We start from the raw sequence: 21,163 nt of genomic DNA, 5'->3' as shown, positions 1-21,163 counted from the left end.
GGTACGACAACGGTTTAGGGTGAGCGTACGTGTTAGGGTACGGGTTAGTGTTAGCTTACGGGTTAGGATTAGAGGACGGGTTAGGGAAAGGCATCGGGTAAGGGTTAGGGTTAGGGTTAGGGTTAGGGTTATGGGACGGGGACAGTTTAGGGGACAGGTTAGGATACGACAACGGTTTAGCGTGAGCGTACGTGTTAGGGTACGGCTTAGTGTTAGCGTACGGGTTAGGATTAGGGGAAGTGTTAGGGTAAGGCTTCGGGTAAGGGTTAGGGTCAGGCTTAGGGTTAGGGTTAGGGTTAGGGGACGGGGACGGTTTAGGGGATAGTTTAGAGTACGACAACGGTTTAGGGTGAGCGTACGTGTTAGGGTACGGGTTAGTGTTAGCGTACGGGTTAGGATTAGGGGACGGGTTAGGGTAAGGCTTCGGGTAAGGGTTAGGGTTAGGGGTAGGGTTAGGGTTAGGGTTAGGGGACGGGAAAGGTTTAGGGGACAGGTTAGGGTACGACAACGGTTTAAGGTGAGCGTATGTGTTAGGGTACGGGTTAGTGTTAGCGTACGCGTTAGGATTAGGGGACGGGTTAGGGTAAGGCTTCGGGTAAGGGTTAGGGTTAGGGTTAGGGTTAGGGTTAGGGGTATGGGACGAAGACGGTTTAGGGGACAGGTTAGGGTACAACAACGCTTTAGAGTGAGCGTACGTGTTAGGGTATGGTTTAGTGTTAGCGTACGGGTTAGGATTAGTGGACGGATTAGGGTAAGGCTTCGGGTAAGGGTTAGGGTTAGGGGTAGGTTTAGGGTTAGGGTTAGGGGACGGGGACGGTTTAGGGGACAGGTTAGGGTACGACAACGGTTTAGGGTGAGCGTACGTGTAAGGGTACGGGTTAGTGTTAGCTTACGGGTTAGGATTAGGGGACGGGTTAGGGTAAGGTTTAGGGTAAGGGTTAGGGTTAGGGTTAGGGTTAGGGTTAGGGGATGGGGACGGTTTAGGGGACAAGTTAGTTTACGACAACGGTTTAGGGTGAGCGTACGTGTTAGGGTACGGGTTAGTGTTAGCTTACGGGTTAGGATTAGGGGACGGGTTAGGGTAAGGCTTCGGGTAAGTGTTAGGGTTAGGGTTAGGGTTAGGTTTAGGGTTAGGGTTAGGGGATGGGGACGGTGTAGGGGACAGGTTAGGGTACGACAACGGTTTAGGGTTCGCGTACGTGTTAGGGTACGGATTAGTGTTAGCGTACGGGTTAGTATTAGGGGACGGTTTAGGGTAATGCTTCGGGTAAGGGTTAGTGTTAGGGTTAGGGTTAGGGTTAGGCTTAGGGGATGAGGACGGTGTAGGGGACAGGTTAGGGTACGACAACGGTTTAGGGTGAGCGTACGTGTTAGGGTACGGCTTAGTGTTAGCGTACGGATTAGGATTAGGGGAAGGGTTAGGGTAAGGCTTCGGGTTAGGGATAGGGTCAGGGTTAGGGTTAGTGGACGGGGACGGTTTAGGGGATATGTTAGGGTACGACAACAGTTTAGTGTGAGCGTACGTGTTACGGTACGGGTTAGTGTTAGCGTACGGGTTTGGATTAGGGGACGGGTTAGGGTAAGGCTTCGGGTAAGGGTTAGGTTTAGGGTTAGGGTTAGGGTTAGGGTTAGAGGTCGGGGATGGATTAGGGGCAGGTTAGAGTACGACAACGGTTTACGGTGAGCGTACGTGTTAGGGTACGGGTTAGTGTTAGCGTACGGGTTAGGATTAGGGGTCGGGTTAGGGTAAGGCTTCGGGTAAGGGCTGGGGTAGGATTAGGGTTAGGGGACGGGGACGGTTTAGGGGACAGGTTAGGGTACGAAAACGGTTTAGGGTGAGCGTACGTGTTAGGGTACGGGTTAGTGTTAGCGTACGTGTTAGGATTAGGGGACGGGTTAGGGTAAGGCTTCGGGTAAGGGATAGGGTTACGGTAAGGGTTAGGGGACGGGGAGGGTTTAGGGGACAGGTTAGGGTACGACAACGGTTTAGGGCCAGCGTACGTGTTAGGGTACGGGTTAGTGTTAGCGTACGGGTTAGGATTAGGGGACGGGTTAGGGTAAGGCTTCGGGTAAGGGTTAGGGTTAGGCTTAGGGTTAGGGTTAGGGTTAAGGGATGGGGACGGTTCAGGGGACAGGTTAGGGTACGACAACGGTTTAGGGTGAGCGTACGTGTTAGGGTACGGTTTAGTGTTAGCGTACAGGTTAGGATTAGGGGACGGGTTAGGGTAAGGCTTCGGGTAAGTGTTAGGGTTAGGGTTAGGCTTAGGGTTAGGGTTAGGGGACGGGGACGGTTTAGGGGATAGGTTGGGGTACGACAACAGTTTAATATGAGCGTACGTGTTAGGGTACGGGTTAGTGTTAGCGTACGGGTTAGGATTAGGGGACGGGTTAGGTTAAGGCTTTGGGTAAGGGTTAGGTTTAGGGTTAGGGTTAGGGTTAGGGTTAGAGGACGGGGATGGTTTAGGGTACAGGTTAGGGAACGACAACGGTTTAGGGTGAGCGTACGTGTTAGGGTACGGGTTAGTGTTAGCGTACGGGTTAGGATTAGGGGACGGGTTAGGGTAAGGCTTCGGGTAAGGGTTAGGGTTAGCGGTAGGTTTAGGGTTAGGGTTAGGGGACGGGCACGGTTTAGGGGACAGGTTAGGGTATGACAACGGCTTAGGGTGAGCGTACGTGTTAGGGTACGGGTTAGTGTTAGCTTACGGGTTAGGATTAGGGGACGGGTTAGGGTAAGGCATCGGGTAAGTGTTAGGGTTAGGGTTAGGGTTAGGGTTAGGGTTCAGGGACGGGGACTGTTTAGGGGACAGGTTAGGATACGACAACGGTTTAGGGTGAGCGTACGTGTTAGGGTACGGCTTAGTGTTAGCGTACGGGTTAGGATTAGGGGAAGGGTTAGGGTAAGGCTTCGGGTAAGGTTTAGTGTTAGGGTTAGGGTTAGAGTTAGGGTTAGGGGACGGGGACGGTTTAGGGGACAGTTTAGGGTACGACAATGGTTTAGGGTGAGCGTACGTGTTAGGGTACGGGGTAGTGTTAGCGAACGGGTTAGGATTTGGGGACGGGTTAGGGTAAGGCTTCGGGTAAGGTTTAGGTTTAGGGTTAGGGTTAGGGTTAGGGTTAGAGGACGGGGATGGTTTAGGGGACAGGTTAGGGTACGACAACGGTTTAGGGTGAGCGTATGTGTTAGGGTACGGGTTAGTGTTAGCGTACGGGTTAGGATTAGGGGACGGGTTAGGGTAAGGCTTCGGGTAAGTGTTAGGGTTAGGCTTAGGGTTAGGGTTAGGGTTAGGGGACGGGGACGGTTTAGGGGACAGGTTAGGGTACGACAACGGTTTAGGGTGAGCGTACGTGTTAGGGTACGGGTTAGTGTTAGCGTACGGGTTAGGATTAGGGGACGGGTTAGGGTAAGGCTTCGGGTAAGGGTTAGGGTTAGGGTTAGGCTTAGGGTTAGGGTTCGGGCACGGGGACGGTTTAGGGGACAGGTTAGGGTACGACAACGGTTTAGGGTGAGCGTACGTGTTAGGGTATGGGTTAGTGTTAGCGTACGGGTTAGGATTAGGGGACGGGTTAGGGTAAGGCTTCGGGTAAGGGTTAGGGTTAGGGTTAGACTTAGGGTTAGGGTTAGGGGACGGGGACGGTTTAGGGGATAGGTTAGGGTACGACAACAGTTTAGTGTGAGCGTACGTGTTAGGGTACGGGTTAGTGTTAGCGTACGGGTTAGGATTAGGGGACGGGTTAGGGTAAGGCTTCGGGTAAGGATTAGGGTTAGGGTTAGGGTTAGGGTTAGGGTTAGGGGATGGGGACGGTTTAGGGGACAAGTTAGTTTACGACAGCGGTTTAGGGTGAGCGTACGTGTTAGGGTATGGTTTAGTGTTAGCGTACGGCTTAGGATTAGGGGACGGGTTAGGGTAAGGCTTCGGGTAAGGGTTAGGGTTAGGGGTAGGTTTAGGGTTAGGGTTAGGGGACGGGGACGGTTTAGGGGACAGGTTAGGGTACGACAACGATTTAGGGTGAGCGTACGTGTTAGGGTATGGGTTAGTGTTAGCTTACGGGTTAGGATTAGGTGACGGGTTAGGGTAAGGCTTCGGGTAATGGTTAGGGTTAGGGTTAGGGTTAGGGTTAGGGTTAGGGGATGGGGACGGTTTAGGGGACAGGTTAGGGTACGACAACGGTTTAGGGTGAGCGTACGTGTTAGGGTACAGATTACTGTTAGCTTACGGTTTAGGATTAGGGGACGGGTTAGGGTAAGGCATCGGGTAAGGGTTATGGTTAGGGTTAGGGTTATGGGACGGGGACAGTTTAGGGGACAGGTTAGGATACGACAACGGTTTAGGGTGAGCGTACGTGTTAGGGTACGGCTTAGTGTTAGCGTACGGGTTAGGATTAGGGGAAGGGTTAGGGTAAGGCTTCGGGGAAGGGTTAGGATTAGGGTTAGGGTTAGGGTTAGGGGACGGGGACAAGGACGGTTTAGGGGACAGTTTAGTGTACGACAACGGTTTAGGTTGAGCGTACGTGTTAGGGTATAGGTTAGTGTTAGCGTACGGGTTAGGATTAGGGGACGGGTTAGGGTAAGGCTTCGGGTAAGTGTTAGGGTTAGGCTTAGGGTTAGGGTTAGGGTTAGGGGACGGGGACGGTTTAGGGGACAGGTTAGGGTACGACAACGGTTTAGGGTGAGCGTACGTGTTAGGGTACGGGTTAGTGTTAGCGTACGGTTTAGGATTAGGGGACGGGTTAGGGTAAGGCTTCGGGTAAGGGTTAGGGTTAGGGTTAGGCTTAGGGTTAGGGTTAGGGGACGGGGACGGTTTAGGGGATAGGTTAGGGTACGACAACAGTTTAGTGTGAGCGTACGTGTTAGGGTACGGGTTAGTGTTAGCGTACGGGTTAGGATTAGGGGACGGGTTAGGGTAAGGCTTCGGGTAAGGATTAGGGTTAGGGTTAGGGTTAGGGTTAGGTTTAGGGGATGGGGACGGTTTAGGGGACAAGTTAGTTTACGACAACGGTTTAGGGTGAGCGTACGTGTTAGGGTATGGTTTAGTGTTAGCGTACGGCTTAGGATTAGGGGACGTGTTAGAGTAAGGCTTCCGGTAAGGGTTAGGGTTAGGGGTAGGTTTAGGGTTAGGGTTAGGTGACGGGGACGGTTTAGGGGACAGGTTAGGGTACGACAACGGTTTAGGGTGAGCGTACGTGTTAGGGTACGGGTTAGTGTTGGCTTACGGGTTAGGATTAGGGGACGGGTTAGGGTAAGGCTTCGGGTAAGGGTTAGGGTTAGGGTTAGGGTTAGGGGATGGGGACGGTTTAGGGGACAAGTTAGTTTACGACAATGGTTTAGGGTGAGCGTACCTGTTAGGGTACGGGTTAGTGTTAGCGTACGGGTTAGGATTAGGGGACGGGTTAGGGTAAGGCTTCGGGTAAGGGTTACGGTTAGGGTTAGGGTTAGGGTTAGGGTTATGGGACGGGGACGGTTTAGGGGACAGGTTAGGGTACGACAAAGTTATAGGGTGAGCGTACGTGTTAGGGTACGGTTTAGTGTTAGCGTACGGTTTAGGATTAGGGGACGTGTTAGGGTAAGGCTTCGGGTAAGGGTTAGTGTTAGAGGTAGGTTTAGGGTTAGGGTTAGGGGACGGGGACGGTTTAGGGGACAGGTTAGGGTATGACAACGGCTTAGGGTGAGCGTACGTGTTAGGGTACGGGTTAGTGTTAGCTTACGGTTTAGGATTAGGGGACGGGTTAGGGTAAGGCATCGGGTAAGGGTTAGTGTTAGGGTTAGGGTTAGGGTTCTGGGACGGGGACTGTTTAGGGGACAGGTTAGGATACGACAACAGTTTAGGGTGAGCGTACGTGTTAGGGTACGGCTTAGTGTTAGCGTACGGGTTAGGATTAGGGGAAGGGTTAGGGTAAGGCTTCGGGTAAGGGTTAGTTTTAGGGTTAGGGTTAGGGTTAGGGTTAGGGGTCGGGGACGGTTTAGGGGACAGTTTAGGGTACGAAAACGGTTTAGGGTGAGCGTACGTGTTAGGGTACGGGTTAGTGTTAGCGAACGGGTTAGGATTAGGGGACGGGTTAGTGTAAGGCTTCGGGTAAGGGTTCGGGTTAGGGTTAGGGTTAGGGTTAGGATTAGGGGATGGGGACGGTTTAGGGGACAATTTAGTTTACGACAACGGTTTAGGGTCAGCGTACGTGTTAGGGTACGGGTTAGTGTTAGCGTACGGGTTAGGATTAGGGGACGGGTTAGGGTAAGGCTTCGGTTAAGGGTTAGGGTTAGGGTTAGGGTTAGGGGACGGGGACGGTTTAGGGGATAGGTTAGGGTACGACGACAGTTTAGTGTGAGCGTACGTGTTAGGGTACGGGTTAGTGTTAGCGTACGGGTTAAGATTAGGGGACAGGTTAGGGTAAGGCTTCGGTTAAGGGTTAGGGTTAGGGTTAGGTTTAGGGTTAGGGTTAGGGGATGGGGACAGTTTTGGGGACAAGTTAGTTTACGACAACGGTTTAGGGTGAGCGTACGTGTTAGGGTACGGGTTAGTGTTATCGTACGGGTTAGGATTAGGGGACGGGTTAGGGTAAGGCTTCGGGTAAGGATTAGGGTTAGGGTTAGGGTTAGGGGATGGGGACGGTTTAGGGGACAAGTTAGTTTACGACAACGGTTTAGGGTGAGCGTACGTGTTAGGGTACGGGTTAGTGTTAGCGTAAGGGTTAGGATTAGGGTACGGGTTAGGGTAAGGCTTCGGGTAAGGGTTACGATTAGGGTTAGGGTTAGGGTTAGGTCTATGGGACGGGGATGGTTTAGGGGACAGGTTAGGGTACGACAACGTTTTAGGGTGAGCGTACGTGTTATGGTAGGTTTTAGTGTTAGCGTACGGGTTAGGATAAGGGGACGGGTTAGGGTAAGGCTTCGGGTAAGGGTTAGGGTTAGGGGTTGGTTTAGGGTTAGGGTTAGGGGATGGGGACGGTTTAGGGGACAGGTTAGGGTACGATAACGGTTTAGGGGGAGCGTACGTGTTAGGGTACGTGTTAGTGTTAGCTTACGGGTTAGGATTAGGGGACGGGTTAGGGTAAGGGTTCGGGTAAGGGTTAGGGTAAGGGTTAGGGTTAGGGTTCTGGTTAGGGGATGGGGACGGTTTAGAGGACAAGTTAGTTTACGACAACGGTATAGGGTGAGCGTACGTTTTAGGGTACGGGTTAGTGTTAGCGTACGGGTTAGGATTAGGGGACGGGTTAGGGTAAGGCTTCGGGTAAGGGTTAGGGTTAAGGTTAGGGTTAGGGTTAGCGTTATGGGACGGGGACGGTTTAGGGGACAGTTTAGGGTACGACAAAGTTATAGGGTGAGCGTACGTGTTAGGGTACGGCTTAGTGTTAGCGTACGGGTTAGGATTAGGGGAAGGGTTAGGGTAACGCTTCGGGTAAGGGTTAGAGTTAGGGTTAGGGTTAGGGTTAGGGTTAGGGGACGGGGACGGTTTAGGGGACAGTTTAGGATACGACAACGGTTTAGGGTGAGCGTACATGTTAGGGTACGGTTTAGTGTTAGAGAACGGGTTAGGATTAGGGGACGGGTTAGGGTAAGGCTTCGGGTAAGGGTTCGGGTTCGGGTTAGGGTTAGGATTAGGGGATGGGGACGGTTTAGGGGACAAGTTAGTTTACGACAACGGTTTAGGGTCAGCGTACGTGTTAGGGTACGGGTTAGTGTTAGCGTACGTGTTAGGATTAGGGAAACGTGTTAGGGTAAGGCTTTGTTTAAGGGTTAGGGTTAGGTTTAGGGGACGGGGACGGTTTAGGGGACAGGTTAGTGTACGACAACGGTTTAGGGTCAGCGTACGTGTTAGGGTAGGGGTTAGTGTTAGCGTACGGGTTAGGATTAGGGGACGGGTTAGGGTAAGGCTTCGGGTAAGGTTTAGGGTTAGGGGTAGGTTTAGGGTTAGGGTTAGGGGACGGGGACGGTTTAGGGGACAGGTTAGGGTACGACAACGGTTTAGGGTGAGCGTACGTGTTAGGGTATGGGTTAGTGTTAGCTTACGGGTTAGGATTAGGGAACGGGTTAGGGTAACGCATCGGGTAAGTGGTAGGGTTAGGGTTAGGGTTAGGGTTAGGGTTATGGGACGGGGACAGTTTAGGGGACAGGTTAGTATACGACAACGGTTTAGGGTGAGCGTACGTGTTAGGGTACGGCTTAGTGTTAGCGTACGGGTTAGGATTAGGGGAAGGGTTAGGGTAAGGCTTCGGGTAAGGGTTAGTGTTAGGGTTAGGGTTAGGGTTAGGGTTAGGGGACGGGGACGGTTTAGGGGACAGTTTAGGGTACGACAACGGTTTAGGGAGAGCGTACGTGTTAGGGTACGGTTTAGTGTTAGCGAACGGGTTAGGATTAGGGGACGGGTTAGGGTAAGGCTTCGGGTAAGGGTTCGGGTTAAGGTTAAGGTTAGGGTTAGGATTAGGGGATGGGGACGGTTTAGGGGACAAGTTAGTTTACGACAACGGTTTAGGGTCAGCGTACGTTTTAGGGTACGGGTTAGTATTAGCGTACGGATTAGGATTAGGGGACGGGTTAGGGTAAGGCTTCGGGTAAGGGATAGGGTTAGCGTTAGGGTTAGGGGACAGGGACGGTTTAGGGGATAGGTTAGGGTACGACAACAGTTTAGTGTGAGCGTACGTGTTAGGGTACGGGTTAGTGTTAGTGTACGTGTTTGGATTAGGGGACGGGTAAGGGTAAGGCTTCGGGTAAGGGTTAGGTTTAGGGTTAGGGTTAGGGTTAGGGTTAGGGTTAGAGTTCGGGGATGGTTTAGGGGCAGGTTAGCGTACGACAACGTTTTAGGGTGAGCGTATGTGTTAGGGTACGGGTTAGTGTTAGCGTACGGGTTAGGATTAGGGGACGGGTTAGGGTAAGGCTTCGGGTAAGGGTTAGGGTTAGGGTTAGGGTTAGGGTTAGGGTTAGGGGATGAGGACGGTTTAGGGGACAAGTTAGTTTACGCCAACGGTTTAGGGTGAGCGTACGTGTTAGGGTACGGGTTAGTGTTAGCGTACGGGTTAGGATTAGGGGTCGGGTTAGGGTAAGGCTTCGGGTAAGGGTTAGGGTTAGGATTAGGGTTAGGGGACGGGGACGGTTTAGGTGACAGGTTAGGGTACGACAACGGTTTAGGGTGAGCGTACGTGTTAGGGTACGGGTTAGTGTTAGCGTACGTGTTAGGATTAGGGGACGGGTTAGGGTAAGGCTTCGGGTAAGGGATAGGGTTAGGGTTAGGGTTAGGGGACGGGGACGGTTTAGGGGACAAGTTAGGGTACGACAACGGTTTAGGGTCAGCGTACGTGTTAGGGTACGGGTTAGTGTTAGCGTACGGGTTAGGATTACGGGACGGGTTAGGGTAAGGCTTCGGGTAAGGGTTAGGGTTAGGCTTAGGGTTAGGGTTAGGGTTAGGGGATGGGGACGGTTTAGGGGACAGGTTAGGGTACGACAAAGGTTTAGGGTGAGCGTACGTGTTAGGGTACGGGTTAGTGTTAGCGTACGGGTTAGGATTAGGGGACGGGTTAGGGTAAGGCTTCGGGTAAGGCATAGGGTTAGGGTTAGGGTTAGTGGACGGGGATGGTTTAGGCGACAGGTTAGGGTACGACAACGGTTTAGGGTCAGAGTATGTGTTAGTGTACGGGTTAGTGTTAGCGTACGGGTTAGGATTAGGGGACGGGTTAGGGTAAGGCTTCGGGTAAGTGTTAGGGTTAGGGTTAGGGTTAGGATTATGGCACGGGGACAGTTTCGGGGACAGGTTAGTGTACGACAACGGTTTAGGGTCAGCGTACGTGTTAGGGTACGCGTAAGTGTTAGCATACGGGTTAGGATTAGGGGACGGATTAGGGTAAGGCTTCGGGTAAGGGTTAGGGTTAGTGTTAGGGTAAGGGTTAGGGTTAGGTGATGGGGACGGTTTAGGGGACAGGTTAGGGTACGACAACGGTTTAGGGTGAGCGTACGTGTTAGGGTACGGGTTAGTGTTAGCGTACGGGTTAGGATTAGGGGACGGGTTAGGGTAAGGCTTCGGGTAAGGATTAGGGTTAGGGTTAGGGTTAGGGTTAGGGTTAGGGGATGGGGACGGTTTAGGGGACAAGTTAGTTTACGACAACGGTTTAGGGTGAGCGTACGTGTTAGGGTACAGGTTAGTGTTAGCGTAAGGGTTAGGATTAGGGGACGGGTTAGGGAAAGGCTTCGGGTAAGGGTTACGGTTAGGGTTAGGGTTAGGGTTAGGTTTATGGGACGGGGACGGTTCAGGGGACAGGTTAGGGTACGACAACGTTTTAGGGTGAGCGTACGTGTTAGGGTATGGTTTAGTGTTAGCGTACGGGTTAGGATAAGGGGACGGTTTAGGGTAAGGCTTCGGGTAAGGGTTAGGGTTAGGGGTTGGTTTAGGGTTAGGGTTAGGGGATGGAGACGGTTTAGGGGACAGGTTAGGGTACGACAACGGTTTAGGATGAGCGTACGTGTTAGGGTACGGGTTAGTGTTAGCTTACGGGTTAGGATTAGGGGACGGGTTAGGGTAAGGCTTCGGGTAAGGGTTAGGGTTAGGCTTAGGGTTAGGGTTAGGGTTAGGGGATGGGGACGGTTTAGAGGACAAGTTAGTTTACGACAACGATATAGGGTGAGCGTACGTGTTAGGGTACGGGTTTGTGTTAGCGTACGGGTTAGGATTAGGGGACGGGTTAGGGTAAGGCTTCGGGTAAGGGTTATGGTTAGGGTTAGGGTTAGGGTTAGGGTTATGGGACGGGGACGGTTTAGGGGACAGTTTAGTGTACGACAAAGGTATAGGGTGAGCGTACGTGTTAAGGTACGGCTTAGTGTTAGCGTACGGGTTAGGATTAGGGGAAGGGTTAGGGTAAGGCTTCGGGTAAGGGTTAGAGTTAGGGTTAGGGTTAGGGTTAGGGTTAGGGGACGGGGACAGTTTAGGGGACAGTTTAGGGTACGACAACGGTTTAGGGTGAGCGTATGTGTTAGGGTAAGGGTTAGTGTTAGCGTACGCGTTAGGATTAGGGGACGGGTTAGGGTAAGGCTTCGGGTAAGGGTTAGGTTTAGGGTTAGGCTTAGGGTTAGGGTTAGGGGACGGGGAAGCTTTAGGGGATAGGTTAGGGTACGACAACAGTTTAGTGTGAGCGTACGTGTTAGGGTACGGGTTAGTGTTAGCGTACGGGTTAGGATTAGGGGACGGGTTAGGGTAAGGCTTTGGGTAAGGATTAGTGTTAGGGTTAGGGTTAGGGTTAGGGGATGGGGACGGTTTAGGGGACAAGTTAGTTTACGACAACGGTTTAGGGTGAGCGTACGTGTTAGGGTATGGGTTAGTGTTAGCGTAAGGGTTAGGATTAGGGGACGGGTTAGGGTAAGGCTTCGGGTAAGGGTTAGGGTTAGGGGTAGGTTTAGGGTTAGGGTTAGGGGACGGGGACGGTTTAGGGGACAGGTTAGGGTACGACAACGGTTTAGGGTGAGCGTACGTGTTAGTGTATGGGTTAGTGTTAGCTTACGGGTTAGGATTAGGGAACGGGTTAGGGTAAGGCATCGGGTAAGTGGTAGGATTAGGGTTAGGGTTAGGGTTAGGGTTATGGGACGGGGACAGTTTAGGGGACAGGTTAGTATACGACAACGGTTTTGGGTGAGCGTACATGTTAGGGTACGGCTTAGTGTTAGCGTACGGGTTAGGATTAGGGGAAGGGTTAGGGTAAGGCTTCGGGTAAGGGTTAGTGTTAGGGTTAGGGTTAGGGTTAGGGTTAGGGGATGGGGACGGTTTAGGGGACAGTTTAGGGTACGACAACGGTTTAGGGTGAGCGTACGTGTTAGGGTACGGTTTAGTGTTAGCGAACGGGTTAGGATTAGGGGACGGGTTAGGGTAAGGCTTCGGGTAAGGGTTCGGGTTAGGGTTAGGGTTAGGGTTAGGATTAGGGGATGGGGACGGTTTAGGGGACAAGTTAGTTTACGACAACGGTTTAGGGTCAGCGTACGTTTTAGGGTACGGGTTAGTGTTAGCGTACGGGTTAGGATTAGGGAAACGGGTTAGGGTAAGGCTTCGGTTAAGGGTTAGGGTTAGGGTTAGGGTTAGGGGACGGGGACGGTTTAGGGGACAGGTTCGGGTACGACAATGGTTTAGGGTGAGCGTACGTGTTAGGGTATGGGTTAGTGTTAGCTTACGGGGTAGGATTAGGGAACGGGTTAGGGTAAGGCATCGAGTAAGTGGTAGGGTTAGGGTTAGGGTTAGGGTTAGGGTTATGGGATGGGGACAGTTTAGGGGACAGGTTAGTATACGACAACGGTTTAGGTTGAGCGTACGTGTTAGGGTATGGCTTAGTGTTAGCGTACGGGTTAGGATTAGGGGAAGGGTTAGGGTAAGGCTTCGGGTAAGGGTTAGTGTTAGGGTTAGGGTTAGGGTTAGGGTTAGGGGACGGGGACGGTTTAGGGGACAGTTTAGGGTACGACAACGGTTTAGGGTGAGCGTACGTGTTAGGGTACGGTTTAGTGTTAGCGAACGGGTTAGGATTAGGGGACGGGTTAGGGTAAGGCTTCGGGTAAGGGTTCGGGTTAGGGTTAGGGTTAGGGTTAGGGTTTTGGTCAGGGTTAGGATTAGGGGATGGGGACGGTTTAGGGGACAAGTTAGTTTACGACAACGGTTTAGGGTCAGCGTACGTGTTAGTGTAGGGGTTAGTGTTAGCGTACGTGTTAGGATTAGGGGACGGGTTAGGGTAAGGCTTCGGGTAAGGTTTAGGGTTAGGGGTAGGTTTAGGGTTAGGGTTAGGGGACGGGCACGGTTTAGGGGACAGGTTAGGGTACGACAACGGTTTAGGGTGAGCGTACGTGTTAGGGTATGGGTTAGTGTTAGCTTACGGGTTTGGATTAGGGGACGGGTTAGGGTAAGGCATCGGGTAAGGGGTAGGGGTAGGGTTAGGGTTAGGGTTAGGGTTAGGGGACGGGGATGGTTTAGGGGACAGGTTAGGGTACGACAACGGTTTACGGTCAGAGTATGTGTTAGGGTACGGGTTAGTGTTAGCGTACGGGTTAGGATTAGGGGACGGGTTAGGGTAAGGCTTCGGGTAAGTGTTAGGGTTAGGGTTAGGGTTAGGGTTATGGCACGGGGACAGTGTAGGGGACAGGTTAGTGTACGACAACGGTTTAGGGTCAGCGTACGTGTTAGGGTACGGGTAAGTGTTAGCGTACGGGTTAGGATTAGGGGACGGATTAGGGTAAGGCTTCGGGTAAGGGTTAGGGTTAGTGTTAGGGTAAGGGTTAGGGTTAGGTGATGGGGACGGTTTAGGGGACAGGTTAGGGTATGACAACGGTTTAGGGTGAGCGTACGTGTTAGGGTACGGGTTAGTGTTAGCGTACGGGTTAGGATTAGGGGACGGGTTAGGGTAAGGCTTCGGGTAAGGATTAGGGTTAGGGTTAGGGTTAGGGTTAGGGTTAGGGGATGGGGACGGTTTAGGGGACAAGTTAGTTTACGACAACGGTTTAGGGTGAGCGTACGTGTTAGGGTACGGGTTAGTGTTAGCGTAAGGGTTAGGATTAGGGGACGGGTTAGTGTAAGGCTTCGGGTAAGGGTTACGGTTAGGGTTAGGGTTAGGGTTAGGTTTATGGGACGGGGACGGTTTAGGGGACAGGTAAGGGTACGACAACGTTTTAGGGTGAGCGAACGTGTTAGGGTATGGTTTAGTGTTAGCGTACGGGTTAGGATAAGGGGACGGGTTAGGGTAAGGCTTCGGGTAAGGGTTAGGGTTAGGGTTAGGGTTAGGGTTAGGGGTATGGGACGGGGACGGTTTAGGGGACAGGTTAGGGTTCAACAACGCTTTAGAGTGAGCGTACGTGTTAGGGTATGGTTTAGTGTTAGCGTACGGGTTAGGATTAGTGGACGGATTAGGGTAAGGCTTCGGGTAAGGGTTAGGGTTAGGGGTAGGTTTAGGGTTAGGGTTAGGGGATGGGGACGGTTTAGGGGACAGGTTAGGGTACGACAAAGTTATAGGGTGAGCGTACGTGTTAGGGTACGGGTTAGTGTTAGCGAACGGGTTAGGATTAGGGGACGAGTTAGGGTAAGGCTTCGGGCAAGGGTTCGGGATAGGGTTAGGGTTAGGGTTAGGATTAGGGGATGGGGACAGTTTAGGGGACAAGTTAGTTTACGACAACGGTTTAAGGTCAGCGTACGTGTTAGGGTACGGGTTAGTGTTAGTGTACGGGTTAGGATTAGGGGACGGGTTAGGGTAAGGCTTCGGTTAAGGGTTAGGGTTAGGGTTACGGTTAAGGGACGGGGACGGTTTAGGGGATAGGTTAGGGTACGACAACAGTTTAGTGTGAGCGTACGTGTCAGGGTACGGGTTAGTGATAGCGTACGGGTTAGGATTAGGGGACGGGTTAGGGTAAGGCTTCCGGTAAGGGTTAGGGTTAGGGTTAGGGTTAGGGTTAGGGTTATGGGACGGGGACGGTTTAGGGGACAGGTTAGGGTACGACAACGTTTTAGGGTGAGCGTACGTGTTAGGGTACGGTTTAGTGTTAGCGTACGGGTTAGGATTAGGGGACGGGTTAGGGTAAGGCTTCGGGTAAGTGTTAGGGTTAGGGGTAGGTTTAGGGTTAGGGTTAGGGGACGGGGACGGTTTAGGGGACAGGTTAGGGTAAGACAACGGTTTAGGGTGAGCTCACGTGTTAGGGTACGGGTTAGTGTTAGCTTACGGGTTAGGATTAGGGGACGGGTTAGGGTAAGGCTTCGGGTAAGTGTTAGGGTTAGAGTTAGGGTTAGGTTTAGGGTAAGGTTTAGGGGATGGGAACGGTTTAGGGGACAAGTTAGTTTACGACAACGGTTTAGGGTGAGCGTACGTGTTAGGGTACGGGTTAGTGTTAGCGTACGGGTTAGGATTAGGGGAAGGGTTAGGGTAAGGCTTCGGGTAAGGGTTAAGGTTAGGGTTAGGCTTAGGGTTAGGGTTAGGGGACGGGGAAGGTTTAGGGGATAGGTTAGGGTACGACAACAGTTTAGTGTGAGCGTAAGTGTTAGGGTACGGGTTAGTGTTAGCGTACGGGTTAGAATGAGGGGACGGGTTAGGGTAAGGCTTCGGGTAAGTGTTAGGGTTAGGGTTAGGGTTAGGTTTAGGGTTAGGTTTAGGGGATGGGGACGGTTTAGGGGACAGGTTAGGGTACGACAACGGTTTAGGGTGAGCGTACGTGTTAGGGTACGGGTTAGTGTTAGCGTACGGGTTAGGATTAGAGGACGGGTTAGGGTAAGGCTTCGGGCAAGGGTTAGGTTTAGGGGTAGGTTTAGGGTTAGGGTTAGAGGATGGGGACGGTTTAGGGGACAGGTTAGGGTACGACAACGGTTTAGGGTGAGCGTACGTGTTAGGGTAAGGGTTAGTGTTAGCGTACGGGGTAGGATGAGGGGACGGGTTAGTGTAAGGCTTTGGGTAAGGGTTAGGTTTAGGGTTAGGTTTAGGGTTAGGGTTAGAGGACAGGGATGGTTTAGGGGACAGGTAAGGGTACGACAATGGTTTAGGGTGAGCGTACGTGTTATGGTACGGGTTAGTGTTAGCGTACGGGTTAGGATTAGGGGACGGGTTAGGGTAACGCTTCGGGTAAAGGTTAGGGTTAGGGTTAGGGTTAGGGTTAAGGTTAGGGGATGGGGACGGTTTAGGGGAAAATTTAGTTTACGACAACGGTTTAGGGTGAGCGTACGTGTTAGGGTACGGGTTAGTGTTAGCGTACGGGTTAGGATTAGGGGACGGGTTAGGGTAAGGCTTCGGGTAAGGGTTAGGGTTAGGGTTAGGGTTAGGGTTAGGGTTGTGGGACGGGGACGGTTTAGGGGACAGTTTAGGGTACGACAACGTTTTAGGGTGAGCGTACGTGTTAGGGTACGGTTTAGTGTTAGCGTACGGGTTAGGATTAGGGGACGGGTTAGGGTAAGGCTTCGGGTAAGGGTTAGGGTTAGGGGTAGATTTAGGGTTAGGGTTAGGGGACGGGGACGGTTTAGGGGACAGGTTAGGGTACGACAACGGTTTAGGGTGAGCGTACGTGTTAGGGTACGGGTTAGTGTTAGCTTACGGGTTAGGATTAGGGGACGGGTTAGGGTAAGGCATCGGGTAAGGGTTAGGGTTAGGGTTAGGGTTAGGGTTATGGGACGGGGACAGTTTAGGGGACAGGTTAGGATACGACAACGGTTTAGGGTGAGCGAACGTGTTAGGGTACGGCTTAGTGTTAGCGTACGGGTTAGGATTAGGGGAAGGGTTAGGGTAAGGCTTCGGGTAAGGGTTAGGGTTAGGCTTAGGGTTAGGGTTAGGGTTAGGGGACGGGGACGGTTTAGGGGATAGTTTAGAGTACAACAACGGTTTAGGGTGAGCGTACGTGTTAGGGTACGGGTTAGTGTTAGCGTACGCGTTAGGATTAGGGGACGGGTTAGTGTAAGGCTTCGGGTAAGGGTTAGGGTTAGGGTTAGGCTTAGGGTTAGGGTTAGGGGACGGGGACGGTTTAGGGGATAGGTTAGGGTACGACAACAGTTTAGTGTGAGCGTACGTGTTAGGGTACGGGTTAGTGTTAGCGTACGGGTTAGGATTAGGGGACAGGTTAGGGTAAGGCTTCGGGTAACGATTAGGGTTAGGGTTAGGGTTAGGGTTAGGGGATGGGGACGGTTTAGGGGACAAGTTAGTTTACGACAACGGTTTAGGGTGAGCGTACGTGTTAGAGTACGGGTTAGTGTTAGCGTAAGGGTTAGGATTAGGGACGGGTTAGGGTAAGGCTTCGGGTAAGGGTTAGGGTTAGGGTTAGGGTTAGGGTTAGGGGTATGGGACGGGGACGGTTGAGGGGACAGGTTAGGGTACAACAACGCTTTAGAGTGAGCGTACGTGTTAGGGTATGGTTTAGTGTTAGCGTACGGGTTAGGATTAGTGGACGGATTAGGGTAAGGCTTCGGGTAAGGGTTAGGGTTAGGGGTAGGTTTAGGGTTAGGGTTAGGGGACGGGGACGGTTTAGGGGACAGGTTAGGGTACGACAAAGTTATAGGGTGAGCGTACCTGTTAGGGTACGGTTTAGTGTTAGCGTACGGGTTAGGATTAGGGGACGTGTTAGGGTAAGGCTTCGGGTTAGGGTTAGGGTTAGGGGTAGGTTTAGGGTTAGGGTTAGGGGACGCGGACTGTTTAGGGGACAGGTTAGGGTATGACAACGGTTTAGGGTGAGCGTACGTGTTAGGGTACGGGTTAGTGTTAGCTTAAGTGTTAGGATTAGGGGACGGGTTAGGTTAAGGCATCGGGTAAGGTTTAGGGTTAGGGCTAGGGTTAGGGTTAGGGTTCTGGGACGGGGACTGTTTAGGGGACAGGTTAAGATACGACAACGGTTTAGGGTGAGCGTATGTGTTAGGGTACGGCTTAGTGTTAGCGTACGGGTTAGGATTAGGGGAAGGGTTAGGGTAAGGCTTCGGTTACGGGTTAGTGTTAGGGTTAGGGTTAGGGTTAGGGGAAGGGGACGGTTTAGGGGACAGTTTAGGGTACGACAACGGTTTAGGGTGAGCGTACTTGTTAGGGTACGGGTTAGTGTTAGCGTACGGGTTAGGATTAGGGGACGGGTTAGGGTAAGGCTTCGGGTAAGGGTTAGGGTTAGTCTTAGGGTTAGGGTTAGGGTTAGGGGATGGGGACGGTTTAGGGGACAGGTTAGGGTACGACAATGGTTTAGGGTGAGCGTACGTGTTAGGGTACGGGTTAGTGTTAGCGTACGCGTTAGGATTAGGGGACGGGTTAGGGTAAGGCTTCGGGTAAGGGTTAGGGTTAGGGTTAGGCTTAGGGTTAGGGTTAGGGGACGGGGAAGGTTTAGGGGATAGGTTAGGGTACGACAACAGTTTAGTGTGAGCGTACGTGTTAGGGTACGGGTTAGTGTTAGCGTACGGGTTAGGATTAGGGGATGGGTTAGGGTAAGGCTTCGGGTAAGGATTAGGGTTAGGGTTAGGGTTAGGGGGTGGGGACGGTTTAGGGGACAAGTTAGTTTACGACAACGGTTTAGGGTGAGCGTACGTGTTAGGGTACGGGTTAGTGTTAGCGTAAGGGTTAGGATTATGGGACGGGTTAGGGTAAGGCTTCGGGTAAGGGTTAGGGTTAGGGTTAGGGTTAGGGTTAGGGGTATGGGACGGGGACGGTTTAGGGGACAGGTTAGGGTTCAACAACGCTTTAGAGTGAGCGTACGTGTTAGGGTATGGTTTAGTGTTAGCGTACGGGTTATGATTAGTGGACGGATTAGGGTAAGGCTTCGGGTAAGGGTTAGGGTTAGGGGTAGGTTTAGGGTTAGGGTTAGGGGACGGGGACGGTTTAGGGGACAGGTTAGGGTACGACAAAGTTATAGGGTGAGCGTACGTGTTAGGGTACGGGTTAGTGTTAGCGAACGGGTTAGGATTAGGGGACGAGTTAGGGTAAGGCTTCGGGCAAGGGTTCGGGATAGGGTTAGGGTTAGGGTTAGGATTAGGGGATGGGGACAGTTTAGGGGACAAGTTAGTTTACGACAACGGTTTAAGGTCAGCGTACGTGTTAGGGTACGGGTTAGTGTTAGTGTACGGGTTAGGATTAGGGGACGGGTTAGGGTAAGGCTTCGGTTAAGGGTTAGGGTTAGGGTTAGGGTTAGGGGACGGGGACGGTTTAGGGGATAGGTTAGGGTACGACAACAGTTTAGTGTGAGCGTACGTGTTAGGGTACGGGTTAGTGATAGCGTACGGGTTAGGATTAGGGGACGGGTTAGGGTAAGGCTTCCGGTAAGGGTTAGGGTTAGGGTTAGGGTTAGGGTTAGAGTTATGGGACGGGGACCGTTTAGGGGACAGGTTAGGGTACGACAACGTTTTAGGGTGAGCGTACGTGTTAGGGTACGGTTTAGTGTTAGCGTACGGGTTAGGATTAGGGGACGGGTTAGGGTAAGGCTTCGGATAAGTGTTAGGGTTAGGGGTAGGTTTAGGGTTAGGGTTAGGGGACGGGGACGGTTTAGGGGACAGGTTAGGGTAAGACAACGGTTTAGGGTGAGCTCACGTGTTAGGGTACGGGTTAGTGTTAGCTTACGGGTTAGGATTAGGGGACGGGTTAGGGTAAGGCTTCGGGTAAGTGTTAGGGTTAGTGTTAGGGTTAGGTTTAGGGTAAGGTTTAGGGGATGGGGACGGTTTAGGGGACAAGTTAGTTTACGACAACGGTTTAGGGTGAGCGTACGTGTTAGGGTACGGGTTAGTGTTAGCGTACGGGTTAGGATTAGGGGACGGGTTAGGGTAAGGCTTCGGGTAAGGGTTAGGTTTAGGGGTAGGTTTAGGATTAGGGTTAGAGGATGGGGACAGTTTAGGGGACAGGTTAGGGTACGACAACGGTTTAGGGTGAGCGTATGTGTTAGGGTACGGCTTAGTGTTAGCGTACGGGTTAGGATTAGGGGACGGGTTAGGGTAAGGCTTCGGGTAAGGATTAGGGTTAGGGTTAGGGTTAGGGGATGGGGACGGTTTAGGGGACAAGTTAGTTTACGACAACGCTTTAGGGTGAGCGTACGTGTTAGGGTACGGGTTAGTGTTAGCGTAAGGGTTAGGATTAGGGGACGGGTTAGGGTAAGGCTTCGGGTAAGGGTTAGGGTTAGGGTTAGGGTTAGGGTTAGGGGTATGGGACGGGGACGGTTTAGGGGACAGGTTAGGGTTCAACAACGCTTTAGAGTGAGCGTACGTGTTAGGGTATGGTTTAGTGTTAGCGTACGGGTTAGGATTAGTGGACGGATTAGGGTAAGGCTTCGGGTAAGGGTTAGGGTTAGGGGTAGGTTTAGGGTTAGGGTTAGGGGATGGGGACGGTTTAGGGGACAGGTTAGGGTACGACAAAGTTATAGGGTGAGCGTACGTGTTAGGGTACGGGTTAGTGTTAGCGAACGGGTTAGGATTAGGGGACGAGTTAGGGTAAGGCTTCGGGCAAGGGTTCGGGATAGGGTTAGGGTTAGGGTTAGGATTAGGGGATGGGGACAGTTTAGGGGACAAGTTAGTTTACGACAACGGTTTAAGGTCAGCGTACGTGTTAGGGTACGGGTTAGTGTTAGTGTACGGGTTAGGATTAGGGGACGGGTTAGGGTAAGGCTTCGGTTAAGGGTTAGGGTTAGGGTTAGGGTTAGGGTACGGGGACGGTTTAGGGGATAGGTTAGGGTACGACAACAGTTTAGTGTGAGCGTACGTGTTAGGGTACGGGTTAGTGATAGCGTACGGGTTAGGATTAGGGGACGGGTTAGGGTAAGGCTTCCGGTAAGGGTTAGGGTTAGGGTTAGGTTTAGGGTTAGGGTTATGGGACGGGGACGGTTTAGGGGACAGGTTAGGGTACGACAACGTTTTAGGGTGAGCGTACGTGTTAGGGTACGGTTTAGTGTTAGCGTACGGGTTAGGATTAGGGGACGGGTTAGGGTAAGGCTTCGGGTAAGTGTTAGGGTTAGTGGTAGGTTTAGGGTTAGGGTTAGGGGACGGGGACGGTTTAGGGGACAGGTTAGGGTAAGACAACGGTTTAGGGTGAGCTCACGTGTTAGGGTACGGGTTAGTGTTAGCTTACGGGTTAGGATTAGGGGACGGGTTAGGGTAAGGCTTCGGGTAAGTGTTAGGGTTAGAGTTAGGGTTAGGTTTAGGGTAAGGTTTAGGGGATGGGGACGGTTTAGGGGACAAGTTAGTTTACGACAACGGTTTAGGGTGAGCGTACGTGTTAGGGTACGGGTTAGTGTTAGCGTACGGGTTAGGATTAGGGGACGGGTTAGGGTAAGGCTTCGGGTAAGGGTTAGGTTTAGGGGTAGGTTTAGGATTAGGGTTAGAGGATGGGGACGGTTTAGGGGACAGGTTAGGGTACGACAACGGTTTAGGGTGAGCGTACGTGTTAGGGTACGGCTTAGTGTTAGCGTACGGGTTAGGATTAGGGGAAGGGTTAGGGTAAGGTTTCGGGTAAGGTTTAGGGTTAGGGTTAGGGTTAGGGTTAGGGTTAGGGGACGGGGACGGTTTAGGGGACAGTTTAGGGTACGACAACGGTTTAGGGTGAGCGTACGTGTTAGGGTACGGGGTAGTGTTAGCGTACGGGTTAGGATTAGGGGACGGGTTAGGGTTAGGCTTCGGGTAAGGGTTAGGGTTAGGGTTAGGCTTAGGGTTAGGGTTAGGGGACGGGGAAGATTTAGGGGATAGGTTAGGGTACGACAACAGTTTAGTGTGAGCGTAAGTGTTAGGGTACGGGTTAGTGTTAGCGT

Source organism: Phocoena phocoena, chromosome 13 (assembly GCF_963924675.1).
Source record: "Phocoena phocoena chromosome 13, mPhoPho1.1, whole genome shotgun sequence".
In the NCBI taxonomy this organism is placed as follows: Eukaryota; Metazoa; Chordata; class Mammalia; order Artiodactyla; family Phocoenidae; genus Phocoena; species Phocoena phocoena.
This window is presented reverse-complemented; position numbering follows the sequence as displayed.